This window comes from Macaca mulatta, chromosome 8, assembly GCF_049350105.2.
Source record: "Macaca mulatta isolate MMU2019108-1 chromosome 8, T2T-MMU8v2.0, whole genome shotgun sequence".
NCBI lineage: Eukaryota > Metazoa > Chordata > Mammalia > Primates > Cercopithecidae > Macaca > Macaca mulatta.
The window spans coordinates 7,534,663-7,548,775 of NC_133413.1; the positions used below are offsets into that span (position 1 = coordinate 7,534,663).

General features: G+C 37.6%; 1 protein-coding gene and 1 pseudogene across 2 annotated transcripts in view; both read left to right on the forward strand.

The window, feature by feature from the left end:
* The window catches only part of AGPAT5 (1-acylglycerol-3-phosphate O-acyltransferase 5), a 53,995-nt gene that overhangs the window by 1,235 nt on the left and 38,647 nt on the right, over nt 1-14,113 (forward strand).
* LOC144330643 (tyrosine-protein phosphatase non-receptor type 4 pseudogene) lies at nt 9,834-11,688 on the forward strand (annotated as a pseudogene).

Consider the following 14,113-nt stretch of genomic DNA (forward strand, 5'->3'; position numbering starts at 1 on the left):
CTCTTTTACTTTTCTTGGTAGGGTTAGGGTGGGATGGGGAAAATGGGACGGTATCATTTTGTCTTTTTAACTTTTTTTTCCCACCTGCAGCAGCTGTTTTTACCCTGTGGTCAGTCAGCTACTATATTTAGTTTGCAGTTGCACTGCTGATCGACCCTTGATGGTCCCAATTGGAAGTTGTTTGGGGGGAAGGAATTAGGAGAGGCCAGGGCCTCCATTTAAACCAGTATCTGTAAATGTCTCCTTGGAAAGAAAAGAAGATACTATTCCAGATCATGGTTTCCTGGAAATTGACATTTAAAATGAGCCTCACTTAAAAATTTCAATAATTCAGGCTAATTTTTTCCCTTTGTATGGTAACTCCACCAAGTTTGTCTAAATGTCTGAGTTTTATCATGATTAAGTTTTTACTTTCACGTCATATGACAACTGGCCTGGGTTGGGATATAATCTCAGAACACAAAGTCATTCACTCTTAAAAAAATAATTCTATCTGTGGCGGGTTAGGTTATTTTTGTTCTAAGAGTACACAATATGATGCAGAATACACCATTGAAGGATTTTTTGGTTTGGCAAGTTCTTATGTTTTTAAATGGCTGTAAAACCTAGCAGTGTTTCTGAAATTACATACCTTACCTTATATACTGCTGACTTCAGAGCTCCAATTTACTTCTTGATTTCCCAGCAAGTGATTTTGAAAACATTTAATCTAATCATTTCCCCCCCCGCCCCATTCAAATCAAAGGAACTAGCGTCCAGCACTAATTTTCATGCACTTATGAAAGGATGCCTGACTTAAGTATAATTCAAAATTTTGTTTAATGTGTGTTCCTTGATGAAGTTCTTTAGGAATCCTAGAACTAACTGATTGCCCACTGATCCTCAAATGCAAGTTATGAACATTTAATACAAATTTAAAAGCAAGAGTTTCTTATTCCTGCATTTTTATTTTTATTGTTTGGAGGGGACAAATAATTATTTTCTGTTTACTAACAGAGAGCAGGGTATTTTGAATTTATTAGGGTCTTTTTCTGGAATCTGGGTTTCCTGTGTACACAAAGCTACCTTTCAATATTTTTGTTTGTTTCTTTTAAGATTAAACCAATAGAGGAATAAATAGCTATCTTCAAACATAAGACCCAAGGGAAAAAGATTTATAGTGACGTTCTGTCACCATATTTTTTACCTGTGACTTTGTACCATTAACTTTGTCACTGAGATGTTTTGATTAAAATTTTTAGCTTGCTTTTCTTGTTTTGTTAGGATACTCTTTTTTTCTTGAATTGTTTTTATCAGCTTTCGTTTGCAAGGCTAGTGATGATTCTCTTGTTCTGCATAAAGTATTGTTGACTCATTTCTGAAGGGAGTTTTAGTAATTTAAGAGGTTATAAGTTTTTAAATAAAAAGTTTATTAATTTATATATATTAAAGAGACATTTTAAAATAAAAATTTTTTTAATGACATTTTTATGCCTTTCAACTCTAGGTTTAAAAAATAAGTGGTTCATAGTAGTTCTTGCAGAAGAATATTTTCTTTTACATAGAATTTTTAAGCTGAAGAGAAGTAGTAGTAGGTCCATGAGATTTATGATCTGTGCTTGGCAGGTAAACCTGCTTCCAACAAGTTTACTTGAATTTTCCTTGGATTCTGGACCTTTTTCTTCCCTAATTTCACTACTTTATTTTCATATGTATCTCTGAGATAGAGAAATATTTCAGTCAGTGCTGCTAAAATTGTTCCTTACAACTCGTTTATCCTTTTAGGTCCTTCCAAAATCTCTCATTGGTGCTGAAACTCAAATGGGTACTTTCTTCACCATTTATATCTTTAGAATGAGTAATAAGAATTTTTAAAGTTTTTTTATATTTCACGTAATTTGATACTCATTGAAAATCAACTGAAATTTCTCTACTATGTTGAGAGGCATTGATTCAAGTTACTTTTGAATCAATGTTACTTTCCTGTGCTGCCAAAACAGATCACCTCAAACCAATGGCTTAAGAAACTGAATTTCTCGTGATTCTGGAGGCCAGCAGTTTGAAATCAAGGTGTAGGCTCAGTTGTACTCCCTCTGGAGGCCCTAGAGGGGAATCTGTTCTGTGGCTTTCAGCTTCTGGTGACTGAACCTCTGCCTTACAGTCCTTGCTGCCACCTCTTCTGCCTCACATCTCACTCTGCCTTTCTCTTAGAAGGGTGCTTGTCATTGGGTTTAGAGCCCACCTGGATAATCCAGGATGATCTCTTCATCTCAAGATCCTTAATGTAATTGTAACTGCAAAGAGCCTTTTTCCAAATAAGAAAACATTCACAGGTTCCAGGGCTTAGGATGTGGACACATTTTTTGAGGGATTGCCCTTCAACCCACCACAATAATGAAATCCATAGTTCTGCCTATTCAGTATTTTGTAGTTATTTCTTAGTTTAACTTGCCTTATTTCTTTAGGTATTTATATGTTAATGCATTTTGGTCTCTGCTTTCTTTAACAGAGAACCTGGTTTTCTGTAGTAAGTTTACTTACTTTCCCATAATCTTTTAGTTTCTTATTTACAGATTTACTTTCACATATCCCTTAAGTAGAACATTTGATTAACTGTTTTATTTTCAGAACAAATCTGTATTCTATGTAATAACCAACTTATTCATATTTTGGTATTCTTTTAATTCTTAACTAATTCTGAAATTACCATCTTGTGATTATATATATGTATTCTTGTGATTATATACATATATTCTGAAATTACCATCTTGTGATTATATATGTATTCTTGTGATTATATACATATATTCTGAAATTACCATCTTGTGATTATATATTATGTATCATATGTAATCATATATATCATATATAATATATATCATGTAATCATACATATATCATATATGATATATATAATCACAAGATGGTAGTTTCAGAATCAATAAAGAATTAACTGATACATATATCATATGATATATGTAATCACAAGACGGTAATTTCAGAATCAGTTAAGAATTGACATATATATCATATATATGATATATGTGGAAATAACTGAAATCTTGATAAAGGTAATTTCACTTCTAAGACTGTTAATTGTGTATGATGTGGTGAGTATACTGGTATTTGGTTTGTTTACCACTTAAAAGCCCTGTCTGTAGAATAGGAAGTAACTTGAATGTGGAATGCTTAGAGACTCAGAATAAGAGGCCATTGTATATTCTTGAGCTGGAGTTTAAGGAAATCTTACGTGAGATTAAAAGGAAAGCTGGAGTACTGGCAGAGGAGTAGATGGGACTCATGAAAAAGGAATGAAGTTACCTTAAATTCTATCATCGTGAGTTAAAGTGAAACTAGATTTATCTTAGTTTATAGCCTAGAATTCTATCCTAGGAATCTAGATATATCCTAAATGTTGGGATAGCTGCATAAACAACAATTGTAATAGTTATGATCAATAATGGAAAATATTTTTAGCATGTTTTGTGAAGCTGATAAAAGTTAATAGAATGTCTTCAGATGTCAGAATTCTTTTTTCTTTGCTTCCTTTTAAAAAAATTTCTTTTCCCCATTCCTATGCAATACACTGAAAACTGATCATTGAAATTTGTAGGCCAAAAAATTATCAACACATAATAGATTGGGGTTTGGGTTTTGTTGAGTCGGGGTCTTTTTCTGTCACCCAGGCTCTAGTGCAGCGGCACCATCATGGCTCATTGCAGCCTTGAATGCCTGGGTTCAAGCAGTCCTCCCGAGCAGCTGCCGTGCCATTATTTCTAGCTAATTTTTAAAAGTTTTTGTAGAAATGGGGTCTTGCTATGTTGCCCAAGCTGGTCTTGAATTCCTGGCCTCAGGTGATCCTTCTGCCTTGGCCTCCCAAAGTGCTGGGATTACAGGTGTGAGCCACCATGCCCAGCCCCTAATAAATATTTTAATTGCCAATTTATCTTGCTTAAATCAGTTGGTAACACTTGGAATTTTCTTCAGAATATATTTTACATTAGTGGCTCTGACTGCTAATCCCCCCTTCCCCAAATGCTAATGTAACATAACAAAATGCACAGTTCTTAAGTTTATATAAAATAAACTCAGGTTTTCAGTTGACCTGCTTTAAGTGTAAAATAGTTTGAAAAACACAAGAAAGAAGATAAAGAATTTAAGATTTTGACATTTCTCTAATATGCCCTTAACTTCTCCAAGGAGTCATACTTTTTTTTGTGAGACAGAATCTCACACTGTTGCCCAAACTAGAGTGCAGTGGTGCAATCTCCACTCACTGCAATGTCTGTCTCTGGGCTCAAGTGGTCCTCCCACCATGCCCAGCTAATTTTTTTGGTTTTTTTTTTTTTTTTTTTTTTGGCCTGGGGAGGGGTTAGAGATGAGATTTTGCTATGTTGCCCAGGCTGGTTTTGAGCTCCTGGGCTCAAGTGATCCCTCCGTGATCCACCATGTTTAGCTGATTCATACTTTTAACTGAAACATTGTTCCAAGTTCCTCAGAAACAGTCAAGGCTTTTTATCTAGAGACCATTTATAACTGCATCTTTCTTTTTGTAGCACTGACTCATCAAATTCATCCTAAACTAATGAGTTAAATTTATATTCTGAATCTTGCTGTAAAAGCAACCATTAATTAGAATGGAACATGTTTACTTATAACTGGAGAAGGGAGCTTATAAGTCATCTAGCCTACCCCCTTTTATGACATTTCTACATTCTTTCTGCACTTCTGCCAAAATGTTGCCCAGCGCCATCTCGGATATCTGTAGTCCTAACGAGAATATGAATTGTAGCTTAATTTTACTCTTCTGTGCTTATTTGTCATTCATGTGAAGACCTTAAATAGATCTTAAATTGCTTCCTTCACTTTAGCACTTTAGCTGAGAGTAATAGGACTGTGTAGGTTTGGGTGTGTCTCTGCATTAGCTTGTTTAAGCAGGATAATAAAAACTTTTACTATAGGAAATTAAACATTTCCCAATCAAATCAATTCCAGTCTAACACGATTAAATTCTGATTAGGGAACTGGTTAACTTACTAGACTTAGAGGAAAATCCTAAAGAAATATAACTAAAACTCTATATTTACACTTTATAAATATAAACCTCTGTGAACAAACCAGTTATTTCAGGTTGCATTGGTGTATAGTTTTTTAATGCCTTATTTTTCTATTTTAAAATCACAGATGCAATTATGCATTCAAACACTGCCACAATATTTTGAGAAAGTTAAAGTTTCCCCTACTCCTACACTACGTACACCTTTCCCAGGTATGTACCAATTTGGTGTGTAACTTTAGATTTCTTCCAAGAGCTTTTAAGTAGGTGTTTGAATTATGGGAAGATTCTTCAGTTAAATGAACTTCTTAGATGAGTTTTTTAGTACAGTAGCACAAAATATACCTGTGTACCTATGGGGATACCTCTGTGCCATTACTATGGAGGGCAAGGGAAAACAGCACTCCATATATACCTAGTTTACTTTCCCTCTTGTGTATATTTGTCTAATTTTGTGGAGCTGATGCTTCTCAAATGGAATCAGAAGTTAGTTTTTCCTTTACTATTTTCTCATTATGGTTTCTTAACTAGAGGTTGATGTTAGTAGTTGGACAATTCAGTAGTAAGTAATGACTTCAGTAAGGGATCTCTAGAACCTAGATCCCTTAATCCCTGCGATATTCCCATGTGCATATTGTTCCAGGTGCTGTGCTGGGTACCAAGGGATACAATGTTTGATAGACAATGTACCTGCCATTATGGAGTTCACATTTTAGTGTGGGAAGACAAACAATAACAAGAAAGTGAAAATTTACTGTGCCGTGCCAGGTTGTTTAGCCTGGTGGGTGCAAGGTAGGGGTTTGGAAAATCTTCCAGAGCAAGTGACATTTGTGTGGAGCTCTGTAAAAGGGCAAGCTTGAAAGGTAATGTAGTCATCCAGGTGAGAAATGATGGTTAGGGGAGTGGAAAGAGTGGATGTTGAGATTGAAAAGAATTCCAAATCTATTTTAGTGGTAGCTGATAGGACTTTGTGATTGAACGTTGAGGAAAAAGAAGAGGGTGGGTTAGTAGCACACTCAGTCGCAGCTAGTGAGTGCTGCTGTGTGCAAGTATTGTTCTCTTATGTAAATAATTTCATCTTTACAAGGCAGGCACTATTCTTCCTCTTTTACAGACAAGGAAAGGGGAATACCTATGGTTCACGTCTGTAGTAGTCTAGCCAGGAGTTTCAGTCACTCATTTTCTGAAGGTGCTCTGCCTGGCACTGTGGTTATATTGCTTGAAATGAGACCCCTACTCTCAAGGTATTCATCTAGAAAAGACATGAACTGCCAATTACAAAATAGGATGACACTGAAATTAGAGGTGTGTTTATTAGCTTTGCTGTACGGAGAGAGAAAGTAACTCTGCTTGGGTTAGTGGAGAAGGCTATAAAAATTACTTCGAACTTTTACTTGGAACATGCGTAATTTACATGGAATGTTTAGGGAAAAGAGGTTTTCAATTGATAACATAATAAACATGAGGAGTTTGAAGCATGGCATTCAAGGTTCTCTAAATTCTGGCCCGGTTAACTTTTCCGTTCCTTGGTTTCATTCTAGTCCAGGTTTTCCTTCTGGGCCGCCCCTCCCCACATTAGACCTCTCCTTTCTGGAATTCCAGCTCAAGCCCTAGCTTTTCTCCATCTGTCATGATCTTACCCCATCTCAGTGTCAGGGTAATTTTTATGTAATATTAACATACATAATACTAACATAACTATCATATTTTAATGTTTGGATCATCTTCTCTGCAACATTGTAACCTCTTGAAGATGGCAGTAAAGGGGAGAATGACTTGATTTTACTTTTTCTTTTAACAAAAATGGCAGAGTAGTCTGGGCACGGGGTGGCTCATGCCTGTAATCCCAGCACTTTGGGAGGCCAAGGCGGGTGGATCACTTGAGGTCAGGCATTCGAGACCAGTCTGGCCAACATTGTGAAACCCCGTCTCTACCAAAAAATACAGAAACTTGCTGGGCCTGGTGGCGTATGCCTGTAATCCTAGCTACTCAGGAGTCTGAGGTGGGAGAATCGCTTGAACCTGGGAGGTGGAGGCTCCAACTTGGGCGACAGGGTAAGACCCTGTCTCAAAAGAAAAAAAGAAAAAAGGGCCAGGTGCGGTGGCTCATGCCTGTAATCCCAGCACTTTGGGAGGCTGAGGCAGGTGGATCACCTGAGGTCGGGAGTTCGAGACCAACCTGACCAACATGGAGAAACCCCATCTCTACTAAAAATACAAAATTTGCCGAGCATGGTGGCGCATGCCTGTAATCTCAGCTACTTGGGAGGCTGAGGCAGGAGAATCACTTGGACCCAGGAGACAGAGGTTGTGGTGAGCTGAGATCATACCATTGCACTCCAGCCTGGGCAACAAGAGTAAAATTCCATCTCAAAAAAAAAAAAGGGAGAGAGAAAAGGCGGAATACTCTAGGGAATTCTAGTTTGTGTTTCTGTGGAAATGTAGCTGAATCTCACTTTTAAGGGATGGAGATTTTTGAATGGCATTACTAGTTGGTAAGTTTTGTTCTAACAGGGTACCCAGGTCTAGTGAGTCCGATTCATTCTCTCCTTAAATAGATGAAGGAGGAAGAAACATGAACTCCACCCTCAAGAGTAAGGCAGAATGAGCAAAGTCAGACAAGTTAAAAAAGAATTCTCACGCGGCCAGCAGTGCAGAAAATCCTTGGTTTAGCTGTGAATCAAAACCAGTACTTTTTGTAATTTTTGAGCCTATGCAATTCTCCAAGATTTTATGTTGTTTCTTCTGTTTCTCTGTAGGCACCAGACATGAAAACCCCAAATAAGAAAGTGTTGCTTGAAGATTTTAGAGTACTGTGTATGTGTATAAGTGTAAGTAATATTTAGAAGATGACTTTACTGTGCTCCAGCTTGGCATGAGAATTCCAGGGGCAGAAAGAAATGAGGGTGATGATACCTGGAAAGGAGAGTCGTATTAAGTCCCAGCCACATATGAAGTGCTAACCACCTACTGTTAATAGGTGCTAATGTTCTGGATTGACAAAATGCATAGTGTCTACCCTAAAGTAACACATAATTTAGCAGTGCAGAAAGATGTCACTTAAAAGAATGTTTTAAGTGAATGTTTTAAGTGAATGTTTGCTGAGATAGTTCAAAAATTAAAGAAATAAACAAAGAACTGAGGAAATAAAGGAGGAATACAACTATGTCAGATGGTTACTTAACTGGGTGGCTGTTGCGTATATAAGCAGGTGGTTCACCTAAAAGTTGGGTGTGATGTAGTGAATGCCAGCTCTTGGTGCACTTTCATATTGCATTGCTTCCGGGCTTAATTTGTGTTTATGTAGGAAAAAATTTTTTGTTGGTTTTTAATTTTTTTTTACGGGTTCCTTATAATTCTGTGATTGATATTCAAAGTGAAAAAAATTATATAAGCTTCTAATATATGAGAAGCCATCTCACTTGACATTTTTTATTTGGAATTTTTGCAGAGAATAGTTTTGTCACAGTCAAAAGATTTTGGGACCTTGGAGTGAGAAACCTCGGTGTAATTCCTATTTCTCTGCCATTCCGTATGTCATGTGGAGTAAGTGTCAACTTCTCAGTCTCAAGATCCTCATCCTTAAATGGAATACTTTTTGTCATGCTATTTTGAAGAAAAAATGTGATAATATGTGAAACTGCCTAGCTCAGTGACTGGTACATCATGGATACTCAGAAAAAACACACCCTCTAAAATAAGAACAGTACCAAAAGACAGGATGTAAAATAAGGGCAGTGCCAAAAGACACATGCATGCTGAGTGTGTGAGAAAGAACTTCATGGCCTTCCTGGGTGGCGCAGGCCATGGCAGTTCCACAGCATGACGTGGTTGCTGTGGGTGGTAGAGCAGACATGCCGCTCCCCATCACTGCCTGGCTTTGATGCTTGCTTTCTTCAGCTGAGAGGACACAGCTGTGATACAAAGACCTTGTGTGTACAGTCATGACCTCACATTTTCAATTTCCTGCTGGCAGAACCCACAATCTCCAATGTACGAGCACCAGAGTTGGCGTGAGACAGACAGCATACAGAGGCTTGTAACATCCTTCTGGAAAACACTGTGTAAGTTTTCAGTGCGAATAAACATGATCAGTGGCAAGTTCTGTCAGATGTAGTCTGCGACCATCCTGATTTTACTGAGCAAGACTATGTTGATTTACAGGTGGCTGATGATTCCATGGATAGCCCGCTACTAGTATTTTTTACAAATTTAACAAGACATTCTTACTGGAAGATTGCCCTGTTCTTACGATACTACTGCCCTTTTTCCTTTATTTGCTGTTCAGACTAAACTTGGAGACTACAGTCAGTCAGAGAACTTGCTAGGCCACCTCTCAGGTTATTCTTTCATTCCTGATCATCCTCAAAAATTTGAAAAATAAATTGTAAAAATGACATCAGCAACATATAGGCTTATGTCCTTGAGAAGCAGAAGTTAATTACCTAAACACAGCAAGTACCTTAGAACTCGGTGGAGTTGAATTCCACTATGCAAGGAATCGAAGTTACAATGAAATTATGATTGGAATGACGTCAAGAGAAATTCTGATTTATAAGAGACTACGAATGAGTACCTTTCCGTGGTCGAAGATTGTAAAAATTTGTTTTAAGTGCAAACAGTTTTTTATTCAGCTTTGAAAATGGCTTGCATAAATCTGGAGAAAGATTATCAGGATTTAATATGATAAATTGTGGAGCATGTAAACGTTTGTGGAAAGCAAGTTTAGAACATCACATATTCTTCTGTTTGGACAGACCACTTCCAACTAGAAATAATTCTTTTGCACATTATTTTACATTAGGTTCAAAATTCCTAATGCACCGTGGGAGAACTGAAGTTCAATTAATTCAGTATGGCAAATAAAAGGCAAATAAAGACAATTTGCAGGATCCTCAAGTAAGCCATTGACGTGGAAATTAATGAATTGGGAAGTAGTAAGCAGGAATTCAATATCTGATGAAAGGATTGGAAACGTAAAGCCTTCCATCACAGCTGCCACCTGGAACAGGAATTTCTACTCATCAAAATTTTGCATTAATACAAGAGGGAACCTGATTATGACCGTCTTCAGTTGGTCATTTGGTAGATTATGTGGTTCACACTTCTTCCAAAGTATTTGCGAATCAGAGATCACCATTATCAGCACAAGCTGATAGCATCACTCTGGAATCATCCACCATTACAGGACACCCCTGAGATAGGTAGTCTCCGGCTTTACCACCCAAACAATCTAAGAAAAACAGTTGGAACCAAATTCATTATTTACATTTCCAACAAGATCTGGAAGATCATATTAATGAAACATTGATATTACATCTTCTCTTAAAAAATCTACTCCTAATGGTGGTGGTCTACATGATCATCTTGTTCTAATCAGAGTGAACCTGATGAAAATGGAAGGTATGGAGTCAATGTAAAGGGGAATATGGTCAGAAGATGTCTGTGATCGTGTCCTGAGAAGCACCAGGAACACCTTTGAACTCAGTGACCCTCGATTGAAGAGAAGACCTAGTTGTATTGATCAGTGGTTGGGACTTTACAGACTCATCCATGATTGGGTTGTCCTGCTTATTAAAGCTAACTGTGAGAGACATTCTGGGGAACTCATGCTTCTAGTTCTACCTGTGCTGCATATGATGTAGTGGAAGAAGTGCTAGAAAACGGGACAGACTTCCAGTACATTCTGGAGAAAGACCCACTAGATAGTGTCCACCAGGATGACCATTTCCTGTGGGAGTCAGTGATCCAGCTAGCCAAGGGCTTACCGCTGGAACATTCTGGACACAATTTGATCAGCTTATCAAAAAGAAAACTTGGAATGACAATGTCTGGTGCCAGATTACCTTAGAACCTTTCCAAAAATAGATACAGAGATAGTTTGCCTTATGATACTACATGGATTATTTTAAAAGGTAATGAGGACTACATCAGTGCAATTCCAGCGTTATAAGTCAGAACAGTGCTTGTCAAGGGGCGTTACCACACACTTGAACAGATTTTTGGCAGATGACTTAGGAACAAGTCTTCTCCATGGTTGTAATGTTGACCACACAAGTTGAATGTGGCAGAGATAAATGACCCCAATATTGGCCAGAACCCAGAAGTTCATCCTGTGGATGCTACCAAGCCTTCTGCCACTCAGAAGAAGGAAGCACTGCCTTTATCTTCGGGAAGATCACACTGCTGTTTAACCAAGAGAAAAATGAGAGAGTCATCAGTCACTCAGATCCAGTACACAGGTTGGCCTGACCATGGAGACCCTGATGATTCAATGACTTTCTGGATTTTGTTTTTCATGTGCAAAATAAGAGGGTTGGCAAGGAAAAACTCCTTGTTGTTTCTTGCAGTGCTGGAGTTGGAAGAACCAGCATTCTTATTACTATAGAAACAGCCATGTGTCTCATTGAATGCAGTCAGCCAGTTTATTCACTAGACATGGTAAGAACAATGAGAGAGCAGTGAGCCGTGATGGTCCAAACACCTAGTCATTACAGTTTTGCTTGTGAAGTACTGTTTTGAAAGCTTATGAAGAAGGCTTTGCTAAAGAAAGCAAAAGGAAAAAAAGAACTTTGTCATCTGTTAGGTTCCATTTATTGCATGATAATTGTGTTTGTATTGATTATCGGGCAAGTAGCTGTTCGCTATTTTGATCTTATTTCAGAAGGGCATAATAATTTTACTATTCAATGAAACGTTTTAAACTGGGTAGAAAAAGACTATAGTTTTTGTATGCTTTACAGCAGAAATCTTATAATGATTAACTGGTGGTATATTTCGTTGGCATAAAATACATTTAAAAGTTCAAGTAATTATATAAACAGTGTAAATTGTATATGTAATCTTATTCAAATTGAAATTCTTTATGGCTGTACTTCTATGTAATCAAAGACTTTGTGGGGAGAGATAGACTAGCTAGCTATTTCTCTTGTCCATTAATCACTTAACACAGTTTTGAATAAAAAGTTCCGTTTCATTGGATAATACTAATGACAGTTTAACATATTTTAGATGGTTACTATGTTCTAGGCATTGTGTGAAGTAGTTTACATAGTTTCACTTATTTCACTGCAATCCTAGGAGGAGCAGTTACTATTATTACACTCATTTTACAGGCAAAGAAATAGGTCTGGAGAGGTTGGATGTTTTGCCCAAGTTCTCATCATAAGGTGACGGATGAGGATTCTAATTCAAGCTTAATTCAAGTCTAGTACTTTAGAACCTACCTCTTAGTAGCTGTCATGTTACAGTATAGGGGAGAGCAGACTGTTCCTTTACCCTCGTAGGGTAGCTAGGGCTTGTGAATTAAGAGATTAAGAGACAGATTAACAGGAGTAGAGGCATACACATTTTATTGATGTTAGTGTTTTTACATGCACAGGGAAGGAGGAGGGGTTATTTTTATGTTTATCTTTATTTTAAAGAGACGGGGGTCTTGCTGTGTTGCCAGGGCTGGACTCAAACTCCTGAACTCAAGCGATTCTTCTGTTTGAGCTTCCTGAGTAGCAGGGACTGTAGTTGTGCCCTTCTGTGCTTGGCTAAAGAATGGGTTTGTATGTGATTTTTAACAAAGGCTGATAAATTGTGAAGTGACTAGTCTAAGGAGAAGAGGATTTCAGCTCCCGGGGTGGTAAATTGTGGGAAAATGACTAGGAAATGTATGGTAATAAGGTTTGCTATGCAGGTTTATTTTGCCAGTTTCTGGTCTCCTAATAAGGGACAGGGAAACACCTTTACATATGGAAATTCATATGACCTTTCCACAGGGAAATTATGTCCTGCCTTAGGCAGTTAGGGAGAGGGCAGAGAACTCTTCCTGTATCTGCTGTGTCTCAGCTGCCTTCAGCTCAAAGTAATCCTAATGCCAAAGTAGCGTATTTGGGTGTGGAATATTCTCTGATTCCTGTCAACAGTATCATCTATACTTAACAGCAGTGCAAGTTTTTTTTTTTTAAATCATGTTTCAGGTTTTGCATGTGGAAGGCAAATGGACATTATTGAGATAAATGAAGAATATATATTTTTTAACAAAGAATGCTGTGTATTTATGTCTCTGTGACATTGTGTTTTGGAGGCTAAGGTGTTAAGCATGTGATTACTTTAAATTCCATATTACTACCTGTTTTTAAGATTAAAAAAGAGTCATTAGGCAGTTTATGTATCATGAGAGCAAATTAAAAACAACATAAATGTGATCAAGGTGAGGTGAAACTAGTCCACTTCTAATTCAGGCCTTCTTGTGAAAGCCAGTTTGTGCAAGATAAGTAAGTTTGTTTGACGAGAACAGAATAACTAGTTTGTCAGTTGTGATGAAGATAGATAGTTATTCAGAAACATTTTTATTGGCTACCTCTGAATTAATAAATGAAAAGAGAAATTATTTTTTTTCTGTAGGGGATGTCTGATGAGTTCTTAAAAAGTGGATGAACCTAAAATTATGAAGAAGCAATTATAATAAACTTAAAATTACTTAAAGAGTTATGAAAAACAAAAAGAAAAGGCATGTTTTCTTGTGCCTTATTTTGAAGTGACAAATTATTTTCAGGATACGTTTGTAGAGGGAACTAATGTGATTTAAAAATGAGTACTAGATTTACAGAATGATGCCTTTAAAAGTCACTGGTGCACTTAAATTATTTTATTTATGTTTATTCTGAAACTACCTTTATTTTGAAGATGAGATATAGCTTTACCTACTGGTGACAAAAGTGTAAACAATAATTCTGGAAACATGTATTAAAAACCAGCTTGGTGCTAGGCTCTTGGGGTAGAAAACGGATCAGGCTGTTGAGGAGCTCATAGGCCATAAGGGGCTGGGGACTTGTCATTAGGTGTGCAGTGTGTTCTGGATGCTCCTGAAGGAGTGTGGGCAGGTGCGCACCACCATGCCTGGCTAATCTTGTTATATTTCAGTAGAGACAGGGTCTGGCTGTGCTGCCCATGCTGGGTTTGAACTTCTGAGCTTAAGAGATCTTCCCATCCTGCCCCCACTGCCCCCGCCCACCCACTCCACCTCAGCCTCCCAAAGCACTGGGATTGCAGACGTGGGCCACTATGCCTGGCCTGTGCAAAACTTTT